Source organism: Sander lucioperca, chromosome 9 (assembly GCF_008315115.2).
Source record: "Sander lucioperca isolate FBNREF2018 chromosome 9, SLUC_FBN_1.2, whole genome shotgun sequence".
Taxonomy (NCBI): Eukaryota; Metazoa; Chordata; class Actinopteri; order Perciformes; family Percidae; genus Sander; species Sander lucioperca.
In genome coordinates this window covers 18,701,870-18,725,185 of record NC_050181.1, presented here as the reverse complement: position 1 = coordinate 18,725,185, position 23,316 = coordinate 18,701,870, and the positions used below count along the sequence as shown (strand labels likewise).

General features: G+C 40.6%; 1 long non-coding RNA gene across 1 annotated transcript; it reads right to left on the bottom strand.

Annotated features, from left to right (window-relative positions):
- Positions 1-810: 810 nt before the first annotated feature.
- On the bottom strand, positions 811-23,005 carry LOC116044935. Its single transcript, XR_004103784.1, has 3 exons — positions 22,993-23,005; positions 8,727-8,734; positions 811-890 (listed from the first exon to the last, which is right to left on the bottom strand). It is a non-coding gene; the product is annotated as an uncharacterized LOC116044935 (long non-coding RNA).
- Between the last annotated feature and the right edge of the window lie 311 nt (positions 23,006-23,316).

Here is a 23,316-nt window from a genome sequence, read left to right as displayed (position 1 = left end):
CTGTCACTTTTTAGTCAGGTTTTTGCGAAGCCTCAATCTGACCCGCGGAGCAGCCCGGTGCTCTGACATTTATAAACCCTGTGTGCCTGTCAGCAGTCACAGCTTAATCCAGGGAGGTGATAATGGAGCCTCCAGCTCTCGGCCTGTGAAAGGAATCACCATAAAGTGCTTCCCCATGGGGCCCAGAAAATTCATGGGTACGGATCCTATCATTTCCCCTCCTGTTTAATGTCTTCAGCAGAGCAATCTGTCTTTCATTAACTCATGCACACTTGTTTACTATGGAATAAATCTGGACTTTAGACATCAGACAGGATATAGTATTAGCAAAAAAAAAGGGCTCTCTTGCAGCATAGGTGAAGGCAAAATTAATTTCACTGGGCTATAAACGTTCATGATGTGGCATTAGTAGTCATTCATGGTGCGATTTTCATTTTCTGATTTCAATTATAGATAATCTGTGTTGGGAGTAACGCGTTACAAAAGTAACGCAATTACAGTAATGTATTCCTTTTAGCTGTAACGCAGTAACATAACGCATTAGTAATACATTTTCGGTAATATTATACCCGTTACAATCTCAGTAATGCACGTTACAACGCATTTTAACCCAAAATAAAGTGTTGTTTTTTTAAGAATTCACCAATTCCGAGAAACATTTCAGCACCAGAGAAGAAAATAAATCCGTGACATTTTTCCTGTTGCTGGACTTCTTAATTTTCCAGCATGTACTGCCAGACAGAAAGACATGGACATGTTTGACCCATTGAAGATACTGTCTCCCAGAGGTGAGGACAGAGGGTCTTTGATAATAATAAGTATGGGGGATAATAGTCATTGTACCGATTGCTGCTATTGCAGCACATTGGCACACTGAATAACTAATTACTCTCAGATGACAGTAACTACTAATCCATAATGTATTACATTTTTGAAGTAACTTGCCTAACACTGTGGATAATAACCTGTGTAAATTCTGTAAAATCCTACACAGAACTTTTTACAATTAATCTACCCACCAGAGGGTGCTGTATGACAATACAATGCCAACTACAAAGAGTACATGCTGTTTATCTTTCCTATTTTACCTATAGTTGTGTCTGCATCACTTAGAAGAGAGTCCTGTCCTTGTTGTAGCCGTAGCTGTTATCCCTGTATGATACTGATTTGCAGTTGATGCAGATGTCCCACTTGCGGTTGATCTCCTTAAAGGGTAACTACCGTTTTATTCAACCTGGACCCTATTTTCATATGGTTTTGTGTCTAAGTGACTGATGGGAACAACAATCTTTGACACTGGTCCAGTATTAAGAGAGATCGCTGCAGTCAGCAGGGGTGAAACAAACTACAATGTAAGTTAATAGAACAATTGTCCAGCTTGTATTTACCTTCACAAAAGTGCTCATTTTGCTGCTGACAGACTCAGATTAATATTCTAAGTGTCTGACAACATTATGGAAAGGATCCCTAAAACCTCTTTAAGACCTTTCTGTTTAACCAGAAACAGCTCTGAAGTCGCCAGCACTAAACCCACCAGACTCCATTTAAAAAAGCAATACTTTTAGTGTGTATAGAGCCAACATATTTTCACATGTAAATCGGTAAACTATGTGTTTATTTCAACCAAAACTAGAGTTGTGATGGTTGGAAAAGTGGAAAGACTTTGACTTTGACTTTGAATGATGTGTATTTTACGACGCTAAAATTACCGTTTATTTACATGGAGTCTGGTGGCTTTAGTGAACGCAACTTCACAGATGTTTTTATGTTTAAAAAAGAATCTTACTCTCGTACAGAAAGGTTGACCTCCTTAGAAATCCTTTCCATAATGTTGTCAGACACTTAGAATATTAATCTGAGTCTGTCAGTGGCAAAATGAGCAATTTTGTGAAGGTAAAGACAAGCTGAACAATTGTCCTATTAACTTACATTGTAGTTTGTTTCACCACTGCCGACTCCATCGATCTCTCTTCATACTGGACCAATGTCAAAGATTGTTGTTCCCATCAGTCACTTAGACACAAAAACATAGGAAAATAGGGTCCAGGTTGAAAAAAAACGGTAGTTACCCTTTAAGGGACTAATAACACTGGATAATGGTGGTCTAACATGGCTGTCTTCAGTGTTGGCCGTTCTGGGTCCCCGTGGCAGCAGCAGCATCTGTTTTCTCTCTCCACACTGGCTGTCACAGACTGCACAGTGTAGGGTTGTTTTGTCCCACTGTGGACCTTCACAGGGCAGTGGGAAAGAACGAGTTAGTCCAGCAGAAGCTGAGGGAAGTGTTGCTGCTTCCCTAGTTTCTCTATGTTTAAGTGTATAGAATACTGTAGGTGTGTGCTTAGAAAAGGCCTTTGTAGACCTTTATTTTCAGAGACTGTCCCACACTATTGTTTATTGTGTGTGAACCTATTATTTAAACTTTTATTTAGCTGGCATAGTGTCAGCGATCACGGAAGGCTTGTATCATGTGTACGCGCCGACAGTTTTGTTGTTATTACTTAGAATTCCTCATGGGGGAGACAGAAACTACACACTATAGCTTTGATATTGCAATTATTTCACAAAGTTGTGGTAAAAGAGATAAGGCAGGATATAGATATGTTAGTTTGTTTGTCTGAACATGAAACATTTTCATTTTAGACTTTTTAGAACAAGCATGGGCTAAAAGAAAGACAGCTTTGTATCGATGATTCTCTGTCTGTAACATTCCCTCTTATTTATTTACGTATTTATTTTCTGTGGCTGTTGTTTTGTTTTATGTATGACATGTTTAGTTCTAGTTGGACAATTTATGGATTACACTATCGTGTTGTGGCTGCTGTAATATGTTTTCTTTATTCTTTATTTTGTACAAAGAAGAGTATGTTGTGTGAGGACATTGGACCGGAAGCTGTCGATGAAATTACTTTTGAGTTGGTGTCATGTAATTCCGTGTGGGATGGGCCACTTAGTGGCATGACACGTAAAGAAAATATCATTAATTCGTTCATTCATTCATTCACAACCAGTCTGATCTGTTGGACCCTGAGTAGCTGGAGTTTGGGGCACCACTGCAGTGGTATGAGAGAGGAGAAGATGAGAAGTGCTGCTCTTTTCACATTTATTTTGTCTGCAACTATTTCTATTTGTAATAACAGCATTATTTTATGTCATCACTATCATCATAATAATAATTAAAAAAAATAAAAAATAAAAAAAATAAATATAAATATATATATATATATATATATATATATATATATATATATATATATATATATATATACCTGTAGCACTTTTCAAAAAGTGCTTTATAAAAACACAAGTTAAAAATAGTTGGGGAAAAGAACAACTTAAAAAAAAAAAAATTCCAACATAAAAGATGAAAAGAGTTCAATATAAGAGCATCATTAGGTAATGTAACACAAGTTCAGTTAGTAAAAAAGACTCATTTAAAATGGCATAAGTAATTTTTACTCAAATGAAACTGTTATAGGGGGTTAACAGGGGCATGGCCTATTACAGCCTAAACAGTTTTCAACAAAATTTCAGAATACATTTTATTTAAGCAATTTGGAAGACAGTTTAGGAACCCAAGGGTGGGTAAATGTGTCTTTCCTTCGGCTAGAATTTGAACTGGTCCACAGTTCTGAACCCGCTGCAGGCAGCAGATATGAGAGCTTGTTTTGCCAATGCCAGTAAACTGGGCATTACTAGTCAAGACAATGTTGTAGTCGAGTCACCAACTGTCGAGTCCGAGTCAAGTCTCCAGAACCCAGTGTTTGAGTCCGAGTCGAGTCACCATTACCTAAGTCGAGTCACAAGTCCAGAGAATAGCAACTCGAGTCGGACTAGAGTCCGGGACTTACTCCAGTTACAGACTAGATATATATCAATATCTTATGTAAAATTGTTATGAACTATAAAACATAAAGTAGTTAGAAACTTCATCCAACTTCCGAGTCAGTGAATGCTTGAGTCCGATTTCATTAATCCTCGAGTCCAAGTCATCAGTGTGTGAGTCCAAGTCGAGTCATGAATCCAGAAAATAGCGACTCGAGTCGGACTTGAGTACTCTATCACTGAGTCAAGATGTGATGTGAGGAATGACAGTTGTGAAGTTTTTCCAAGTGATGTAATCTTAGAAATGTTCCTGAGTTGAGAAAACAAGCCTGGACTACTGATTTATTTCATCAACAAGTCCCATTAAAGACCCAAACTGACAATGCATGTATCCTGCACTGTGGGGCTAGTTTCCAAGACCAAGATAGGTCAGAGTGCCCAGTTAGATCAGGAAGTGACACAGCAAAATGATCAGTGCATCCTCGCAAACCAAGCTGAGGCTGAATGCTTGGTAACGTTTCTACGTGTGTGACGTGCAGTGGCTTCTTTTGGTTACGCTTAGTTTAGTTTGTGGCACAACGCATGTTTCTCATCCAGCAGAGCAGGATTATATCAAATTGGATGGTGTGCGAACGTGACAGCATCCTCCATTTTGGACGGTCTGGTTCTCTCTGATCCCCCAACATGTCAAAGTCTACCAAATTTGAACTATGCAAAATCTATGCACATCTGTACTTTACCTGCATGAGGGTTGCAACACATTCTCACTCACATCGCGTCAAAAAGCCTTTGGCGTTTGTTAATGATGCAAAAAGTCTCCTTTAGCATCATATTGAGACACGCTTGGTCGGGACTCTTGGTGTCACTTTTTGATGCTCTGGGTCAGGATGTACGTTTAACTGACATGCAACACAAGAACGGGACAGGTTTAGGTTTAGGAGAAGATGGTGGGTGGGGTTACAAAATGTACGTTTCAGTGACACGCGGGACAAGAAGGGGACATGAACCCCGGTCTCCTGGGGAAAAGTGAAAGTCCTGTGTTGTTTGACCCATTCACCCCCCAACCAACCTCCTTATGCAGATTTTCGGTCTTTCATACTACTCTCTACCGTTGCCACTCTTAACACTACGTCATTTTACAGCGCCGCGGTCGAGCTTCTGCTCTGCCTGGTGCGTTCCATACAGATGCTAAAGTTAAGAATGAACGCTAAAGTTTTTGCGTTGGTATCTGACACTGAGAGACACTGACCAAGCATCAATATTTTACGAGTTGGGAGTAAGAACGGGTTGGCATGAGTAAATCCACTGATCGTGGATATTCCATTGAAATAAACTGACTTTTCTCCGAAATGTTGCAGTTTTATATGCTGTTGTGACTAGGACTTCCACTGTGTTCTCATCTAAGTGTTATAAATTAGGCCTAACTACAATCATCCAAAATCTGAAAGGGTACATGCAGTCTACTGTGGTAATAAAACTGCAGTGAAGACATGAATGCAAAAACACTAGATTAGTGACATTGCTGCTCTGACATTTGCATATTGTTTTTATCCTTTTGCCCTTATTTTTTAAATAATACATACAGTTTTTTGATGGATGTGGTCTCTGCTCTGTGGCACTGTGATGAGCTGAGGAAGTCACACTGCATTGATCCTACGATGGGAAATTCCTTTATCAGCAAAACACCAGAAGGGATACCAAATGTAAAAGGCTCATGGTATTAGCATGGAAATGGATGATATTCCCTCCCTGTTCGCTCTGCTGCATCGCCCCACACACACACACCACCTTCACCTCCCCACTTCTCCTCTTGTTCTCCCCAGCAGCCCGGCTCCCTGTCTGGGTCTTATTGTCATTGCCAGGCACAGCCAACGGCCTTTGCTTCCATAAAGGGTAACTACCATTTTTTTCAACCTGGACCCTATTTTCCTATGTTTTTGTGTCTAACTGACTGATGGGAACAACAATCTTTGACATTGGTCCAGTATTAAGAGAGATAGCTGCAGTTGGCAGCGGTGAAACAGGCTACAATGTAAGTTAATAGGACAATTGTCCAGCTTGTATTTACCTTCACAAAAGTGCTTGTTTTGCCGCTGACAGACTCAGATTATGATTCTAAGTGTCTGACAACATTATGGAAAGGATCTCTTCAGAGATAGACCTTTAAAACCTCTTTAAGACCTTTCTGTTTAACCAGAAACAGCTCTGAAGTCACTAGCGCTAAACCCACCAGACTCCATTTAAAAAAAGCAATACTTTTAGTGTGTATAGAACATATTTTCAAATGTACACTACCGGTCAAAAGTTTGGGGTCACTTACAAATTTCCATTCCACTCCATTATAGACAGAATATCAGCTGATCTGAGTGGGTGGCTGATCTTTAATGCAATATCTACATTGCCAATTACCAGAAACCATTCATCCAATGTTCCAAAGGCACATTCTGTTTACTAATCTGATATCATTTTAAAAGGCTCACTGAGAAAACATTGGAGAACCCTTTTGCAATTATGTAAGCACATAATGTAATCTGAAAACTGCTGCCCTGGTTGAAAAAACAATGCAACTGATCTCAGCTGGTATTCTGTCTATAATGGAGTGGAATGGACATTTCTAAGTGACCCCAAACGTTTGACCGGTAGTGTAAATGGGTAAACTATGTGTTGATTTCAACCAAAACTAGAGTTGTGATGGTTGGAAAAGTGGAAAGATGACCCAAATGGCTTTTCATAGTTTTATTTTGTTTCTGTCGACTTTGAATAAAGTAGATTTTACGAAGTATCTGTGACCTTTAAAGTTCACACACAAATGAAAAACCTTAAAGGAGTATTCAGTGATAAATTACCTTTACCAATCTCTACTGCCAACCATTAGGAACTGCATTAAGAATGTTAGAACACAGCAGCGAAAAGACAGAGATGTTTGGAACATTTTAACTTCAGTACCCAGAAATTCTGTAATGTAATGTAAGTAAACACACCTCACTCATGAGATATGTTCCAAAATGGAGACAGATGGGGAACGTAGACACGCATGAGAATCTGTATTACATATAAATGCATATTTGCAGACAAATGTGCACTATAAATCAAAATGGAGATGCTATTGTAGCTAACACTGACCCTCACCACTATGCGGAAAAATGCCTTCTAAGGCTTTTTTGACAAGAAAAAGTTGACTAGGGCGCTTTTGTAGTGAAAAAACAAGCTGGCAGCGTTTTTAATCCAAAAAGCAGCCAAGAACGTTGTGTGTTGCTATAACAACAGCTACTGCTACAGTATCATAGCTAGAGCGCTATGTGGTGCGGTGCTAACATTTGATAAAACTAAGCGGTGGAGCGAGCTAGAGAAAGAACAGAGAGAGAGAGAGAGAGAGACAGAGAGAGAGAGAGTGGTGCTAACATTAGATAAAACTAAGCAGTGGAGTGAGCTAGAGAAAGAACAGAGAGAGAGAGAGTGGTGCTGCCATAGATAACGTTACATAAAACAAAGCTAGTTCCCTGTACAGGGAGCACTAGGTCATACCGTATAAGCGTATAAACCAAGCGTATTGGTCGGCTGTCAAAAAAGCGCTTGACATAGGTTGTGTTAATGCTCCTCCGAGCTGCAAAAAAGAAGTTGGCGGTGGCTCTCAGGACTTTTTTGAAAATACAGTTTAGTCCATAGGATTATAATGTAAAACAGACACTGGCAGCTTAAAAAAAGACGCCAAGTGTGAACATAGCCTAACCCATCTTTCTCTCACTGCTCCTCCCTTTTGTAACTGCTCCTCTATTCCCTCCTAATCTGTCTGCAAGGGAGTCAAATTAGTTCATGGAAGCCTCCATAATGTTCAGAAGAAAAGAGGAATCCAGCTATGTGGTTGATCAGTATGAGGTATTATTTGCCACAGTCACATGCATACAGAACTGCCCAGGTGAGACAAACCAATCAGCCTGGAGCCACAGGAACAGGTTTGAAACCCATCACATCAGCAAGGAACTCTGGGAATAAGCTTCCTGGGAGTACAGGGAGATTTAAGGTGGGATGGAGGTTTTAAGATGGATTTGGTCTTGCTTGGCTCATCATGCCCTGCCTTATGTTGGGTCTAAATGGGAAGGCAGCTGCTGAATACATACATGAAACATGTTAAATGTGATTTTGGAAGAAAGCACCAAAAGGAGATTTGAAATATCTATATCCCAGGGGAATATAGCATAATTTAAATGTAGCCATACATACTATGAGTATCAGTGTGAAGCTTGGTAGCATGACAAACTGGTTTGACGAAATGAGAGCTCAGAATGATACGCTTTCAAAATGGTTTGGGGTAATTACACTGAATCAAATTATAGACAGATCTAAAATTGGTATCATATACAGTGTCACAGATGAGATACAATGCAGTTACCCTTTTTAAAGTGACTGCTAATTTTTATTTCCCCATAGGAAACGACTACATCTTATTTGCTAAGGAATTGCAGTAAAAGTTAAAGCAAATAAAGCGTTACATTTGGTGTTCAGAAAAAAAAGAGCTTGCCTTAAATCCTATTCTGAAACACATTTCTAAGCAACCCCATGCAACATTATTCTAACTGTTGCTATAGTTCTTACTTCCAGTCCAACCAAAAGAGGCATACTACTGTATAGGGGAGACCAGGGATAGTTGTAACATTTTTGACATTTGGAGCTCTTTTAAGCCAGTGGGGTCAAAATGTGATACCAACTATGTCTGCTAATAAATAGTGGAGCTGTTATCTCTGCAACCGAAACAGAAAATGAATGCTTTACTCTTAAACACAAGGAGGAAAATGTTACACTTTACTACATAGTCCGGGTTAGTTGTACCATACTCTGGGGTGAAATGGAACATCATGGAATTAGGATTATGACAAACAATTGATATTGAAACTTTTATTCAACACTTAAATAACTTTTTAACATAATATTTGTGTGTGTACGTGTTGAGAGGCACTCCTCTGTCCGTCTTTCTTTTCCAAGACCGAAATTTAAAGAAAAAAAGTTGCTTGGGGTAGGTTGTAACATTTTCTAACCGAGACTCTTTTTACAACTAACCCAGACTATTGTTACAACTAACCCAGACTATTGTTACAACTAACCCAGACTACAACCCGATGGCCGGCCGTCAACAGAAAAGGCCGTTGCACTGACTGCCTCCCGGAGTTGGTCAAAAAAGTGCCTTGGAACACACCGAAGCGACGCCGACTTGAGCATACATTGTGCGCTTTAGAGCGCGTATCGGGCCGCATTCTTCTGTCCGAGCCCGGCCCGTGTCCGACAGAACAGTAACCGAACCCGGCCCGAGCCCGACAGGCATTAAGATATTTATGTCCGAGCCCGACCCAGTTAAAATCTCATGTTGTTCTCATACTAATGACACATGTACGTTTGTTTGTGTGAAAGCTTTTATTAAGCAACTGTAGGAAGGCATTCAGAAATGTCAACAGATGAGGTCATCAGCGCACACGGGGCAACAAGTGCACGTTAACACAGGCGCGCACCTACATAATCAGCTGTTTTAAATTTAAAATGTTCAATGCCTTATCGCACTGATGTGACCGAGGCCGACCCGAACCCCAACATCATTTCTAAATATCTGTCTGAACCCGGCCCGGCCCGTCGGGTACCGCCGGGTCCCAACGGGCTCGGTTCGGGTATCCATCCTCTAGTGTTCAAAAATGAAAACCGGCAGCTGATTGGATGAACGTGTCACGTGGGTCTGGCTGCTCCCATATTTGATAATGGCGGAATACAATACGATCTCATATTTTACGAAGATAGTTCACCGAAATGTGTTTCTGAAAACATTTTAAGAGAGAAATAGGCCGTGCAGTTGCTGAATCTGTCTTCATTTCAGATCAGCAAAGGTCAGTTTAAAAGATTTTCGTCAGATTTTGAGAGGTATATGTTGAGTGTTGGTCAGGCTCATCCCGCTCGTCATTTCCGGGTTAGCGCTCCACCAATCAGATTGGCAATCGAGTCTGACTGCGCGCCTTCCGATTCAACAAGTCAAATCGGCCCAAATGAAGGCCAGCGGCCCCTCCGACTGACGACGCCACGGAACACACCGAACAGACTCGAGTCACGACCTCGCCAGACTGTCAGACAGCCGATAATCGGGTTGGTGTGTCAGGGCCTTAACCCAGACTATTGTTACAACTAACCCAGACTATTGTTGCCCCAGACTATTGTCGCCATGAACTAGTTTAATTTACAGCTAAATTACAACCTGCATTAAAAATATCCATATAGACACACAATAAACATGATTTAAGTTTGTTGAGTTTAACTACAAAGCTGGCATTGCTATCCCTAAAAGTTAAAACAATACTTTCCTACCTAAATATGAGTTTTTTCTTTCTAAAATATGCACATATCACAGGGGGCTGCTTCTTCACATGTGTATTAAGGACTAAACAGAGCATGTTTAGAGTGAATCAGGTGATTCCAAACGTGTTACAACTGACCCGTGTTACAACTATCCCGGGTACTGACCCGTGTTACAACTATTCTGGGTACTGACCCGTGTTACAATTATCAATTATCCCCTAAATGGCACATGAAGGAAAAGCAAGGACAGGTGCAGAGGAACAAACACCTGTCTGTTTTGCCTCCATCATGGCAGGTCCTCCTTCAGTGACAGCTGGAGATCAGGTGAACTGTAAACACCCAATTGTTCATTACTCACCTTGTTCCAGAGCAATCCATTATCCATTTAGCCCTGTGGCAAGACTACTCCCCTTAGTGTCGCTAAAACCTGTAATTACAGTCCACATCACCTGTCCTGTACAGTACATGACAGGTTTGAATGTGCAGGGATTTTAATCTGCTGTGTACAGTGGGAGCTGAAATGATAAAACCATCTGCTTTTTTCCTCTGGTAAACTGTGCTATCTGTGCCTTGTTTATTGAGACATTTTACAATGGTGCTACGATCCCATTTTTATGCAACTTTTGTGTATTTATCCACATGAGAAATAAGCACATAAGGAACTGTGTTCCCAGTCTTCTGGCGCAACGTTCTACCAAGATTTAGCCTTTAGATTCCCAGTTGCACCTTCATACACATGTCAAGTCCGTCCCATTAATTCAAGTTATGCTACATCGCCATAAAAGTAGAACAGATCCATCTGTTCTTTTATCTGCTATTGGGGACTACTTTTTAGCAGTGTTTTAACACATTTTGTGCACTAGTTAGTATTTGCAGCAGCAGGACGGTGTATGAGTGACACATAAAACTAGTGTTGATGGTAATGAAGGAACATGATAATAGTAACATAATGGAGTTCTATGGGGGGGATAAGAAAAATCTGCCTTTCTCTACACAGGCAATATTTACTAGGAGGGTCAATTAATTCTCGGTTAATGCTTTATCATGGGATTTTTTTTTATTTTTATACAATGAATAACATTATAAAATGATCCTTTAACACGCAGCATGTCAGGGCCAAAACCAGCAACACATGTCAGGAAGAGGAATTTATTTGTCTGTATTAGTTATATGTGAGGATTCCTGCACATAAACATTGCCTGCCATTTTTATTTCTACAATTGATGTTCAATTTTAGTTAAGATCCTCCAAAAAGTGTAGCATACAGTGACATTGCATTACAAAGTAGTACTTTACAAAGGGCTTTACGGTTACAAATGTAAGAATATAAGTGTATACTACAAAAGAAGATAGACAAAATGAAAAAGATATTTGAATAAAATCTAAAATGAAACAAACATAGGGGCAATAATAAGTCAAGACAAATCAAGGATAAGGCAAACATATTCAGTCCTCCGAACTAACTGTAGTTGTGCTACAGCTTCATGACTTAAATCAGGGGTCTTCAACATTTTTTAGGCCGAGGACCCCTTAGCTGAAAGAGAGACGGAGTAGAGACCCCCTACTACTGTACATATATTGTATAAAATTAAGTTGCATGTTAGACTGGGCCGGATGGATGAAAATGAATAGATATATATTATTTATACATCAAGTTTTAATGTTAAACATACATGTGGAAGGCAGAGTGAATCCTTAATCTTAACTGTATGGCTACCAGAGTGGCTACTTTAACTATAATAAGCTTATCTTCAATGTGTAAATTAAATGTTGTTTTTGTTCACAAAAAGGCCAAATTATCTTTCCTAATAATAGGCTGGATTCATATTATTGTATATTTTCAGACATATTTGAATTTTTGAAAAAACAAACTTTCAAAAACATTTTAGACATAAATTGGAAGCCCCCCTGCACTTACTCTGAGGACCCCCTAGGGGTCACGGACCCCCTGTTGAATATCTCTGACTTAAGTGTCCAGCTGACAGTGGACAGCGGACAGAGACAGGCCAGGCCTGGCTGAGTGGGTCCCCGGTGGCGCCACCACACTCACAGAGATGGATCCCGGCGTCACGCTGCATTTGTTGAAGGTTTTGATTTGGCAGCCTGTCAGGACAGCAAGAGGACCGCTGGCACTGGCTCGCTAACCATAACCCTACCAGCATCGGGCCCAGGCCTTCATTCAGTTAATTAGTACCCTGGCACCGCTGTCGCCTTGCCAACAGGCCATGAGACATATTAGGTCTCCTGAATAGACAGTTTATGTAGATGGCAGTGAGTGATAAAATCCTGCACTTATCTGGTTATATAACGGATTTGGCATGTAGAGGCAGTATGATAACCAAATCTCCCAAATGATCCACACTTAGTAATATATGGCAAAGAGATATGGCAGTCAGAGCCGAACATACAGGAAGTCTTTCAAAGTCTGCATAGCCCAATCCATGCAGATGGGTACAGTACTGTCAGGGCTGGATTAACAATTTCATGTGCCCTGGGCAACAAGACTCAGAATCTGCAGCCTCCTCTTCCTCCCTCACAGTCAATTCTTCCTTTCCCTCTTCTCTTTCACTTATTTCTGCATTTCCTTCTGTGGTCTTCTGCTCTGACCCGCCTGGTCTCTCCAGTTTCCAGCCTCTAACCCATAAAGTTATTTTATGAATGATATAGATGTTCAGGGACGTTTTTTAATCATTTACAATCCCGTAATTGTCTCCATCTGTTGAAAGCCTGACCGAGTGTGACTCGGGTCTCACACATTGTGTTTCTCTTTCCCTTTTAGCTTTTATTTGTTCTTCGTTTAATTTCCTTCTTTTCTGTGATGGCCCTGCCCCAGTATCAGCCATAACTACAGCAGATCAATTTAAAATACAATTAGGCCTATATATAGAAATCTCTGCTACCTTTTACCTGGCTGGATACTTTAACACAGGCTTTTCCGGTGTTACAAAAAAAATCTGTGACCCGTCAGAATGTGTTACTGTAGCTCCGTCTACCTGCTGCAAATCATTCTGTGACGAAATAAAGACGACATTCCTTCTACTTCTGCTCATTAGCTCGGTCCAACCAATTACAGTAATGTTTCACTGAGCCAGAAATGAGACAAATCAGAATTTGCTTAACTTTTTAAAACCATAGTAACACACTTAAAAAATATTTTTTTTAGCAAATATTCAACTTTCGACTTCAGTTTTTTACCTACTAACAGCCCTACCCAGTAGACAGTGGGCCTCTCTGTCCCCTGAGACCATACTGTTACAGGTTGTAAATTTGGACTATTTTGTCCGAAGTAAGCTTTCTGTGATTAAAGGTTCTACCAAACAAACTTCATAAGTGAATGCCATAAGAAAGCTTTTATGAAACACACGCTTCCATCACACTCCTCAGCTGTTTGCTTTAAAGGAAGAAGAGGAAAGTGTTGCTCTAAGTGTGCTGTTCCACTGTCCTGGACTCTTGATGGTTGGCTGATTTAACAAATGCGTCTACGGATGGCTGGAGACACTTCAGATAAACCTGGACTCTGTGTTGTTCCTGTCCCATCACAGGTTGCTAGAGGTACACAGGAAGTAGCCTGTTTTATGTCCTCCTCAATGAGTACCTGGTTTAGGAATGGCAGGGCAACATGGAGGAAGTGCTTGGTTGTGTTTACATACCCAGGTGACAAATGGGTAAGAGAAGGTACATAGGAATGAAGAGGGTGAAATGAGTCATCCTTGCCAGTGACTGAACGCTGCTTCAGGAAGCCAGAGGACGGATGTAGGAGATTACATGGATATACTTTCAATAACTGCAACATCCACAGTAGGAGAACGTGCAGACTTCATTTCCTTCAGACCTCAGTCAAACAGTATACAATTAATGTTATTAAAGGGCCAGACCAGTTTCTTTTCTTTTAATTTACTACACAAAACATTACCTGACTTCACAGCTAAGCATTTGGTTTTGCGTATACATCATGCAAGTGTAGGTTACATAGTTTGGTTTGTCAAATCATACATAGTATTGTCCTTTGATAATTTAACTGTGAATACTTATAACTATTGAATGTGTTGGACTGAGTTCTGAATAAATGTGTTATCTGTCTCTGCTTGGGGCAGACAGAGATAGACTCATTTGGAAATGGGTTTGGGGATTCTTCAAAATCATCTTTTTTTATTTTGTCTCCAATAGCTTGCAAAGTGCTCACTGCTGTTCTGTACTTGCTACAGCTCACCTGTGAGTCAGTGTGGATAATCATGTTATGTCTTCTTTTGGATTTATTGTATGTTGAGGACATTTTTGCTTCTTTGGGTGGCCTCTAGCCTGGAAACCAGACAAATCTGTGACCTTGTATTTAATTTGCTCTGGTAGGTATGTCTGGCCCCCTTCCATTCAGACAGATTTCCAGCTGGGCAGAACCTAGACGAACCAATCACAACCGTTTATCTCACAAAACAATGACGGACAGAGGAGCGTCATGCTTACCGAAACTATACCGTACGTAAGTGGCAGACTGCTTCTAGTGCAATGCACCAGGCTCAAGAAACTCAGGTCAAACTGTCAAACTAGGCAGTTCTGATCAAATACGTATCAAGATGCTGTTACTGTATTGCATATTGCTCGTCTCAGATGTTTTCAGAAATATTTTAGTCTATGTTTAGCTGTTATTTGAAAAAGTTTGTGACCCAGCCGCCATTTTCCTGCTTCCACACAGACCAAGCACCGCCACCCCTTGCATGTGTTGCTCAGAGTCTTGTCCGGATTGGTTGTAGGTCACATTGCGTTGCTTTGATTGGTTGTAGGTCTATTCGATTGCGTCCAGAGGCATTTTGGTCTGTGCCTTTGATAACGGCCCTTGGAAAACGAAAATGAACTGAGAGGCGATGCCAGGCTAGTGGCCCTCTACGCTTTTTTTGATATGAGGCAATTGCTGCTCAGTATTTGTATGGCTATTAAGAGTTTCTATTTTTTAATTTTTTTTTATTCTCTTTTATTATTATTTTAATATGGCATAATTCTATTGATTTTTATTTCATTTTTGTCATTTGGTGGATGCTTTTGTCCCAAAATGAGGAACAATAGTAGGTAGATAAAGGAGAAAATAACAAAAGATTTCAAAAGGCCAAATGATGTAGTCAGAGACACTTCTGCCGAAGAACTGGCCATAGACAGACAGATTATGGAGATACATCTGTGCTGTTTGAGGGAACTCTCAAAAAGTATCCAAGCAACAGCGAAAAGGGAAGTTGGAATGAAACTAACAATCTGACCCATTGTTAAAGTCCAAAAAGTCCTGTAGGAGTTAGAATACAATGACGTGTCAATCAAGAGCCATCAAAAGTACTTCTGCTCACTGTCATTCCAAACAGGCTACTCTTGACTGCTGCTGGAAACTCACCACTTCCTGTGCAAGACCAAAGCTCATTTTCAGGCACTATTTTATTTTATTAGTCATATAGTCTATATCCACCACGTTACACTTTCGGGATTGCTCTGGTGCCACGAGGAAATTCCACCAAATGTCCTTCTTTTTGGCCGTATGTCCATTACCTTTGTGTTACCTCTGTGTTGTAATTCTAACCTCCGGTGGATTTGTGAGGACTATGATTAACTGCTCCTCAGATCTCTGCAGGGTAAATCCAGACAGCTAGCTAGACTATCTGTCCAATCTGAGTTTTCTGTTGCACGACTAAAACTACTTTTAAACGTACACATGTTCCACCAAAACAAGTTCCTTCCCGAGGCTAGTTTGCAGCGGCACCGTGGCTCCGTCTGGAGGTTAGCACCGCCCAAGATGATTGTGATTGGTTTAAAGAAATGCCAATAAACCAGAGCACGTTTTTCTCCCATCCAGGAATGCTGTGTGGACTAGCCAGACCCTCCTCTGCAGCACTTTGGAGGAAGGTCTTGCAATGCGAGACTATTAGTCATTTGATTTAAACTGGTGAAACAGCCCTTTATCTTGGTGTAATTCAATATGACAGCACAAACAGTGTCATCAAACTGCTTCCTTGCAGCTGAATGTACAGTGCTGACAGTCATGCATTTACTGCTAATCAAATCACTCCAAGTGAATCAATGAAGCCGGCATAAGGTCAAAGGGGAATTCTTCTGCCACATAGATGGCCCACACAAGCAGCCCTGCTCTCTCTCTTTCTCTCTCACACACACACACACACACACACACACACACACATTACCTCATATAGTCATTTGTCTTTCCATGTACATGCACACACACACACACACACACACACACACACACACACACACACACACACACACACACACACACAGAAACACACCAACAGAGGGTACACTGAGCAACAAATATCTGCACACACATTTCTTGAGCAGCAGCAGCAGCAGCAGCAGCTGCTCCAGGGATATGGTGTGTATGTGTGTGTCCACAGCGCTCTCCACATTTCTCCCATTTCCCAATATTAATGCAGAGCTGGGATGTCCATCTGTTAATAATGCACTCAGCAAATGAGAGATAGCCACCGCGCGACATCCAATACGCAGGAAATGTGAACAGCTGCCGTGTGCTGAAGAGGTGCTTTCACCACGCGGACGTGTTGGGGGGCTACTCCTTCCTCTCAGCCTGTTCTCGTAATATTAGGCCGTCTGTTGCTGTGGCCGGACACACACTGAGCAACACATGCAGGAATCCAGGCGCATGCTGACATATGGAGCATGCAAAAACAGCCATGTATAGATTAAAAGATCAAATTCTCTCCATATCTTTACCATCATGATCTCATACAAAGCTGCATATTTACAGATAATACCCCACACCTGTGGTCAGCCTCAAGTTTATCACTGAATAAGATCCTTAGATGCATGAAGCTGCTTCCACCTCACTCGCATTAAGAAATCCACTTATTTTCTCATCATCCTCCATCAAAACTTGGAGGTGTTGATCCTCACTCTGACTGCATCACACTGAGCTGTAAACTGCTTCAGTACTCATCCATGGTTACAGTCCAAAGTCAAAAAGGATAAAAGAGATGCCAACACACTCTGAAAGCCCCTGCTGGGTATGTGTTGATATCTGGTCCATGAGTATCACAAATGGGTCAGGTGACAGGTGACACCCTTGCTGTTCACATCAACGTCTTATCAGAAGATACCAACTGAGGGCTGTTTGCAGAGAGAGTTTCTTGAAATTAAAATGTATACAATGTAAAAGAAAGAGATGGATCATTTTATGTTGTGTGATGCTAATATCCAGAGGTGGAAAGAGTACAAAAATATTCTACTTAAGTAAAATTACTTTTACTTTGATGAACTTTTACTTAAGTACAAGTAAAATTACAAGTATAAAATCTACTCAAGTAAAGTAAAACGTTACTTAGTTACTTTTTAACAGCAGGGAGGGAAGGGAGACATAATTTTTTATATTTATACTTATTTAATATCTTATTTATACTCATTATACTTATTTAATTAAATTGCAGTATTTTGTGATCTGATCAGGGCGCAGAGATATATTGCCTTTTCCATTTCAGTTTGACAAAGCCACGTTGGAGGCCTTTTTCTATTTCCTTTTTTTACTCAGAAAAAAGTTATCTGGGTAAGTGTATATGTTCTTTAGTTTTTTGTATAATTTATTTGATCTTTCTTGTCTTGTCAATTTTTTTTCCTTGACAATTTGTTTGTTACTCTTAAAATGTGAGAAGGGGGGGCCCTTTGGTTACGACCAATAAATTCATTCATTCATTCATTCATTCATTCATACTCAGTAAAGGATGCGATTTAAAATGTAGCAAAGTACAATACTTCAAACAAAACATACTTAAAGTGTCTATATGTAACTTTCAGTTAGTGTTGATTCTAGCGGCCCCTTTGGACTAAAGCGGTAGTGTTTTTACCACACCTGCTGTCATAAAGCTCTTTTCTTTACGGTGCTGTATTTCCCACTGGAGATTACTGAGTTAGTGTTACCAGGAGGTCATATAGTCACGATGAATGTTTAGCTCAGACAGAACATCATTCATTTACAATAAGAGAATAAGTTACAGTGTTCATACGGTAACTTAGCCTACTTTGGATGTCTCGTGAGATAAACCAGGTAACGTTATCACTGTCACTGTCACGAGCCAAAGCATTAAGAGATTGTTGTAGCAACCAACATAATAATAGCTTAGATTAATATAGCGCATTATATGAAACCCACGGACGCTTTACACAGGTACAGGGGGACAAGGGAAAAGAAAATAGTAGGCCAACACAAACACGGACTAAAAGGAATAAAATGTCTGCACTAAATGGAAGGGGGACGTAATGTAATGTTTTTGTTAATTGTTGAACCTGTAACCAGTCAAAATCTATTGAGCAGTCAGTACTGTTACAGTAACAAATGGAAAGCACAATGTTCAGGGCCATACAATGTGTTCATTGTACAGTATACAGCCTACAATGCACTGTACTACAGTATACCATACTCAAAGGGACAAAAATCAAAGGAGTAAACATGTGATCAATGTGCTTCTTGTCTTTGGGCTGGGTCAGGCCAGAGCACTTCATCCACATCACAAGCAATATTGTCTCTCCTGAGGCAACGGGGGAAGAATCCTCTTGTGTGTCGTATCCAGCCCTGATACCTCTCATACTCACTCGTCCTCGTCCTCTCACATCGTTTCTTCTATCCATTCTCAGACTTTCTCCTTCCCACCTTCAACAACCTGTTTGCTCTCTGAACTGGCTTATATTGTTTGTGTCACATAATTTGAAACAAGTGAAATCAATTTTGAGTGGTTGTGTTCAATCAATGCCATGTGTTCTCTATGTGTATTTGATTGTTGCCCCTTGTGTTGACCAGTATGGATGACATGTGCATTAGAGTGCAGAATGTGTTTTGAGAATGAGAACGTGTTTAGAGTTTTGCTGAAAAGTCTAAGTGAGATCTACAAATTGTGTTGTACCATGTGAAACGGTTTAAGGTATTGACAACAGACTGCACAATTAGCTAAATGAGTTCAGGCAACTGAGAACGTTGTTCAGCCAATGGGTTTTAGTGTTTTAGCAATTGAGAAAAACTGTAATAGCCCGACTGAAGTTCACTCGCGTTTTCGGCCATCGTCTTTCACTTTCCTTTTTAGCTTTTAGTTGTTTTTCGTTTAATTTCCTTCTTTCCTGTGATGGCCCTGCCCCAGTGTCAGCCATAACTACAGCAGATCACTTATAAAATAACATTTAAATACAATTAGGCCTGCTACCTTACACCTGGCTGGATACGCCAACACAGACAACGGTGTTACAAAAGAAATCTGTGACCTATCTGTGTACATGTAGAGAGGAGGATGGTTTGCTCTTTGATGCAGAAGGTCCACAGTTCAAATCCAACCTGTGACAGTTATCCTGCATGTCTTCCCCCCTCTCTCTCCCCTTTCAAATCTCAGCTTTCCTGTCCAATAAAGGCAGAATTTCTTTTTATTAATTCAATTTAAATAAAAAAATAAAATAAAATAAAAAAGAATGTGTTACCATAGTGCCATCTACCTGCCACAAATCATTCTGTGACTTGGCGGGAAAAATGGGACCAGAGCAACAGCATTAATAAAAACTATATAAAAATAGCGTTCTTTTCACGTTAGTCTCGTTTGCTGTTACAGCTCATTTATGATCATCACATGAAAAATGACAGTTAAAAACTACTTTAAAAAGTGAAAGTAGTGGCCGGGTTAGCTCAGTTGGTAGAGCAGGCACACATATATAGAGGATTACTCTTCGATGCAGCGGCAGCGTGTTTGACTCCGACCTGCGGCCCTTTGCTGCATGTCATTCCCCCTTTCATGTCTTCATCTGTCCTGAGGAATTAAAGGCCTAAAATGCCCAAAGAAAAAAGTGAAAGTACACAAAAAAACGACTCTATACAGTGAGTACTTTGTTCTCCACCTCAATACCGGTACTCAGAACAAGACTTAGTTTTGATAGTAGATTTGGCCCAACCCTGGATGTGGTTAGCTTCTTCTCAGTGTTTTCTACTAGAAGACACCTGCTAGTCACCCTGCAGCAGAAACCTGAAAAAGAGATGTGCTGGAAATGTCTGAAAATATTTGACATAAGGGAACCACACACTTGCGGTCCATCCATGATCCACCCAGAGTGGACCCCCTTTCTGCTTTTAAACATTGAACCCCTTTATCTGAATTTTCCAAAATGTCATCGTGGTGTCTGTGCTCAGTCATCATTTCCTTCAGGTGGTAAAGTCTCCTAATTTTCCACAAACTTTCCTAAACAGCAGCAAGTGCTCCATCCAGAGACAGCTGGCCTGATCAACATTATATTTTTTTCTTCATTTTGTGTGCCTTGGTATTTAAGTATCTCAAAGACGCCCAGGTTGGTAAACATCAGTGGGCTGCGTGCAGTTTACTGACTGGCAGGAGTTCCCAAACCTCCTTACACAAATACAAACACACGCCTTCACCAAAGTGAAAGGGCAGCATCAATTCTACATCTGATCTCATAGCCTCCATCCCACACACGCACACACACACACACACACACACACACACACACACACACACACACACACACACACACACACACACACACACACACACACACACACGCATGCACGCACACATAAACACACACACATTCCACAGTTAAAGTACGTACAACAGAATTTCCTCTCTCACTGTCGACTCACAGTAAAATCCACAGCTGCCATTTTTTCTGATGAATAACCCCACTCAGGCCTTACCACAGTAGTGTGCGTGTACTCACTTTAAGTTAAGCTAAATACTCCTAAGCGTTTAGACCTTCACATGCAAAACATTTCACCGTCCTCTCCTCCGTCCTGCAGCGAAGAGATTGATGGTTGTTTGCTTTGTGGTCACACATCAGCAGGATCTGTCAGCGCCGTGGATGATAAACTAATCTCTTCAGCCTCCTCTCTGGGCTTTTCCCTCTAAACGTGTGTGTGTGTGTGTGTGTGTGTGTGTGTGTGTGTGTGTGTGTGTGTGTATGTATGTGCGTACATGTGCATGGGAGGTATCTTTGCATGTTTCAGTGTCATGTGACAGCATGTTTTGTCTTTGTATGTTTCTGCGACCATGTCCTGTCTCTCTGCATTTGTCAGCGTTATCTTAATCTTTATGTGTGTGTCTGAGGATGTGTGTGTGTCTTTCCCAGCCATCACACGCCACGTAGATCTTCAGCCCATTACCTCCCACCGACCTGGCAACCCTTCCAGCAACCCTGCCATGCAGTGAATGAGGCAGCAGGCCTGTAATGTTTGCAGTGAACCTCAGGAAGGAAGTGATACTGGAGTTGGACTTGTTGATAGAACACTTGTCTTCATCAGGTCTCATAAGCTCTGACTGTGTGTGTGTGTGTGTGTGTGTGTGTGTGTGTGTGTGTCCAGCCATTTCTGGTGGAGTGTTTCCTGTATGCGTGAATGCTCGTCTTGTGTACACGACTTTCCTCCACGTTTGTGTGTGTGTGTGTGTGTGTGTGTGTGTGTGTGTGTGTGTGTGTGTAAATATATATCTGTCGTTGTGTAGGTATTTGCGGTTTAGTGTTTCCTGTACGTGTGAATATGCGTGTTATGTGTTAAGTGTTACATCCATGTGTGTACACAGCTCTGTATGTGTGTGTATGTTAGCCCCTAGTTTCCCCGCTGATCCTCCTTAGCTTCCTGAATCAAACAGCCCACTGGATTCCTCACATAAATCAGCCGGGTGCGTTAAAGTGAACCTAAATAAAAAGAGGTCATTATCTTCAATGGAGTTTCTGTGTGGGAAAGTCACCGGACGCCACAATCTTCTGAACATAGTCACACTGAGAAATCCAGAGAGAGTTGTGTGTAGCAACTCATTTGGCAATGGCTTGAATGTAACGGACGTTCATTAATATCAAAAAGTTACACACTAAAGCTTTAAAGTTGTCTTCTTATTAAAACTGCATACTTAGAAATATGAAGTGAGCCTCTAAAATTGACAACAGTGTTATACGTGCAGCCATCCTTTGCCTTGGTAGTGTATCAAACATAACGACAACATGACATCACAAAGACTCACAGCTTTTTTGCCACCACCGTCAACTCGTTTCGTTCCTTTCTCAAAGCGCCATCTGATATAGGTTTCAAGCCGAACAATAGCGGACAAAGCACAACACACCACATAAAACCAGATATAGCGCCCCGACAGTAGCCTGCTTGTCTTCCTCTGTGTTTACATGCTGGCTTCCTGTGTCTCAGTTAATCAGTGGGATCTGGGTGTCTGCCTGGCTCAACGCTGGATACAAGGAATAGACTAATCTCCTGGAGGAGTGAGTCTGTGTGTTATTCATAATCACAGTCGTGCAATAACAAACTACCATCCTAAATTATACAAAGGGCCAGACTAGCTGCTCATTTTCTGGCACGTAGTGAGAGGCGACATTACTGCATGCCAGAAGAATGTCTAACCGTTCACATTTCTCCAAAAAAATGACCTTTGAGTAACAAAGTTTCCTGCACATTATTATTTTAATTTTCTTTATTACTTTTAGATAGTGGTGGAATGTAACTAAGTACATTTACTCAACTACTGTACTTAAGTACAAATTTGAAGTACTTGTATTTTATCTGAGTCTTTTCTTTTCATGCTACTTGTACTTCTACTCTGCTACATTTCAGAGAGAAATATTGTACTTTTTACTCCACTACATTCATCTGTTACAGCTTTAGTTACTAGTTACTTTACACATTAAGATTTCCGCACACAAAACACATGTAGTTTATAAAATCTGATGTTTTATTCTAAAGTAAACTAGCCAACAATATAACGGCCTACAAGTCCAGCTGAGATGATGAGACCATTAAACACACAACTGGTTGGATCCTTTACACTTTCTACAATGGGAGGGTTTTACTACATTAATACTTTTAATACTTAAAGTAGATTTTCCTGATGATACTTACATACTTTTCCTTAAGTAACATTTTCAATGCTTTCAATACTTTTACTTAGCCCTTGTGTTGTCTTCCTGTCGACCATGAACTTGTTGTCCTTCTGGGTCAAAATTGAAAATGTTTTTTGAAAACTTTTTTTGGCACTTTTTTCCCCAACGTTTTTGTCGCTTTCTTTGATGCTTTTGATTCTTTTTTTAAAACGTCTTTGGGGCGCCCGGATAGCTCAGTTGGTAGAGCAGGTGCCCATATACAGAGGTGTACTCCTCGATGTCAAATAAAGGCCT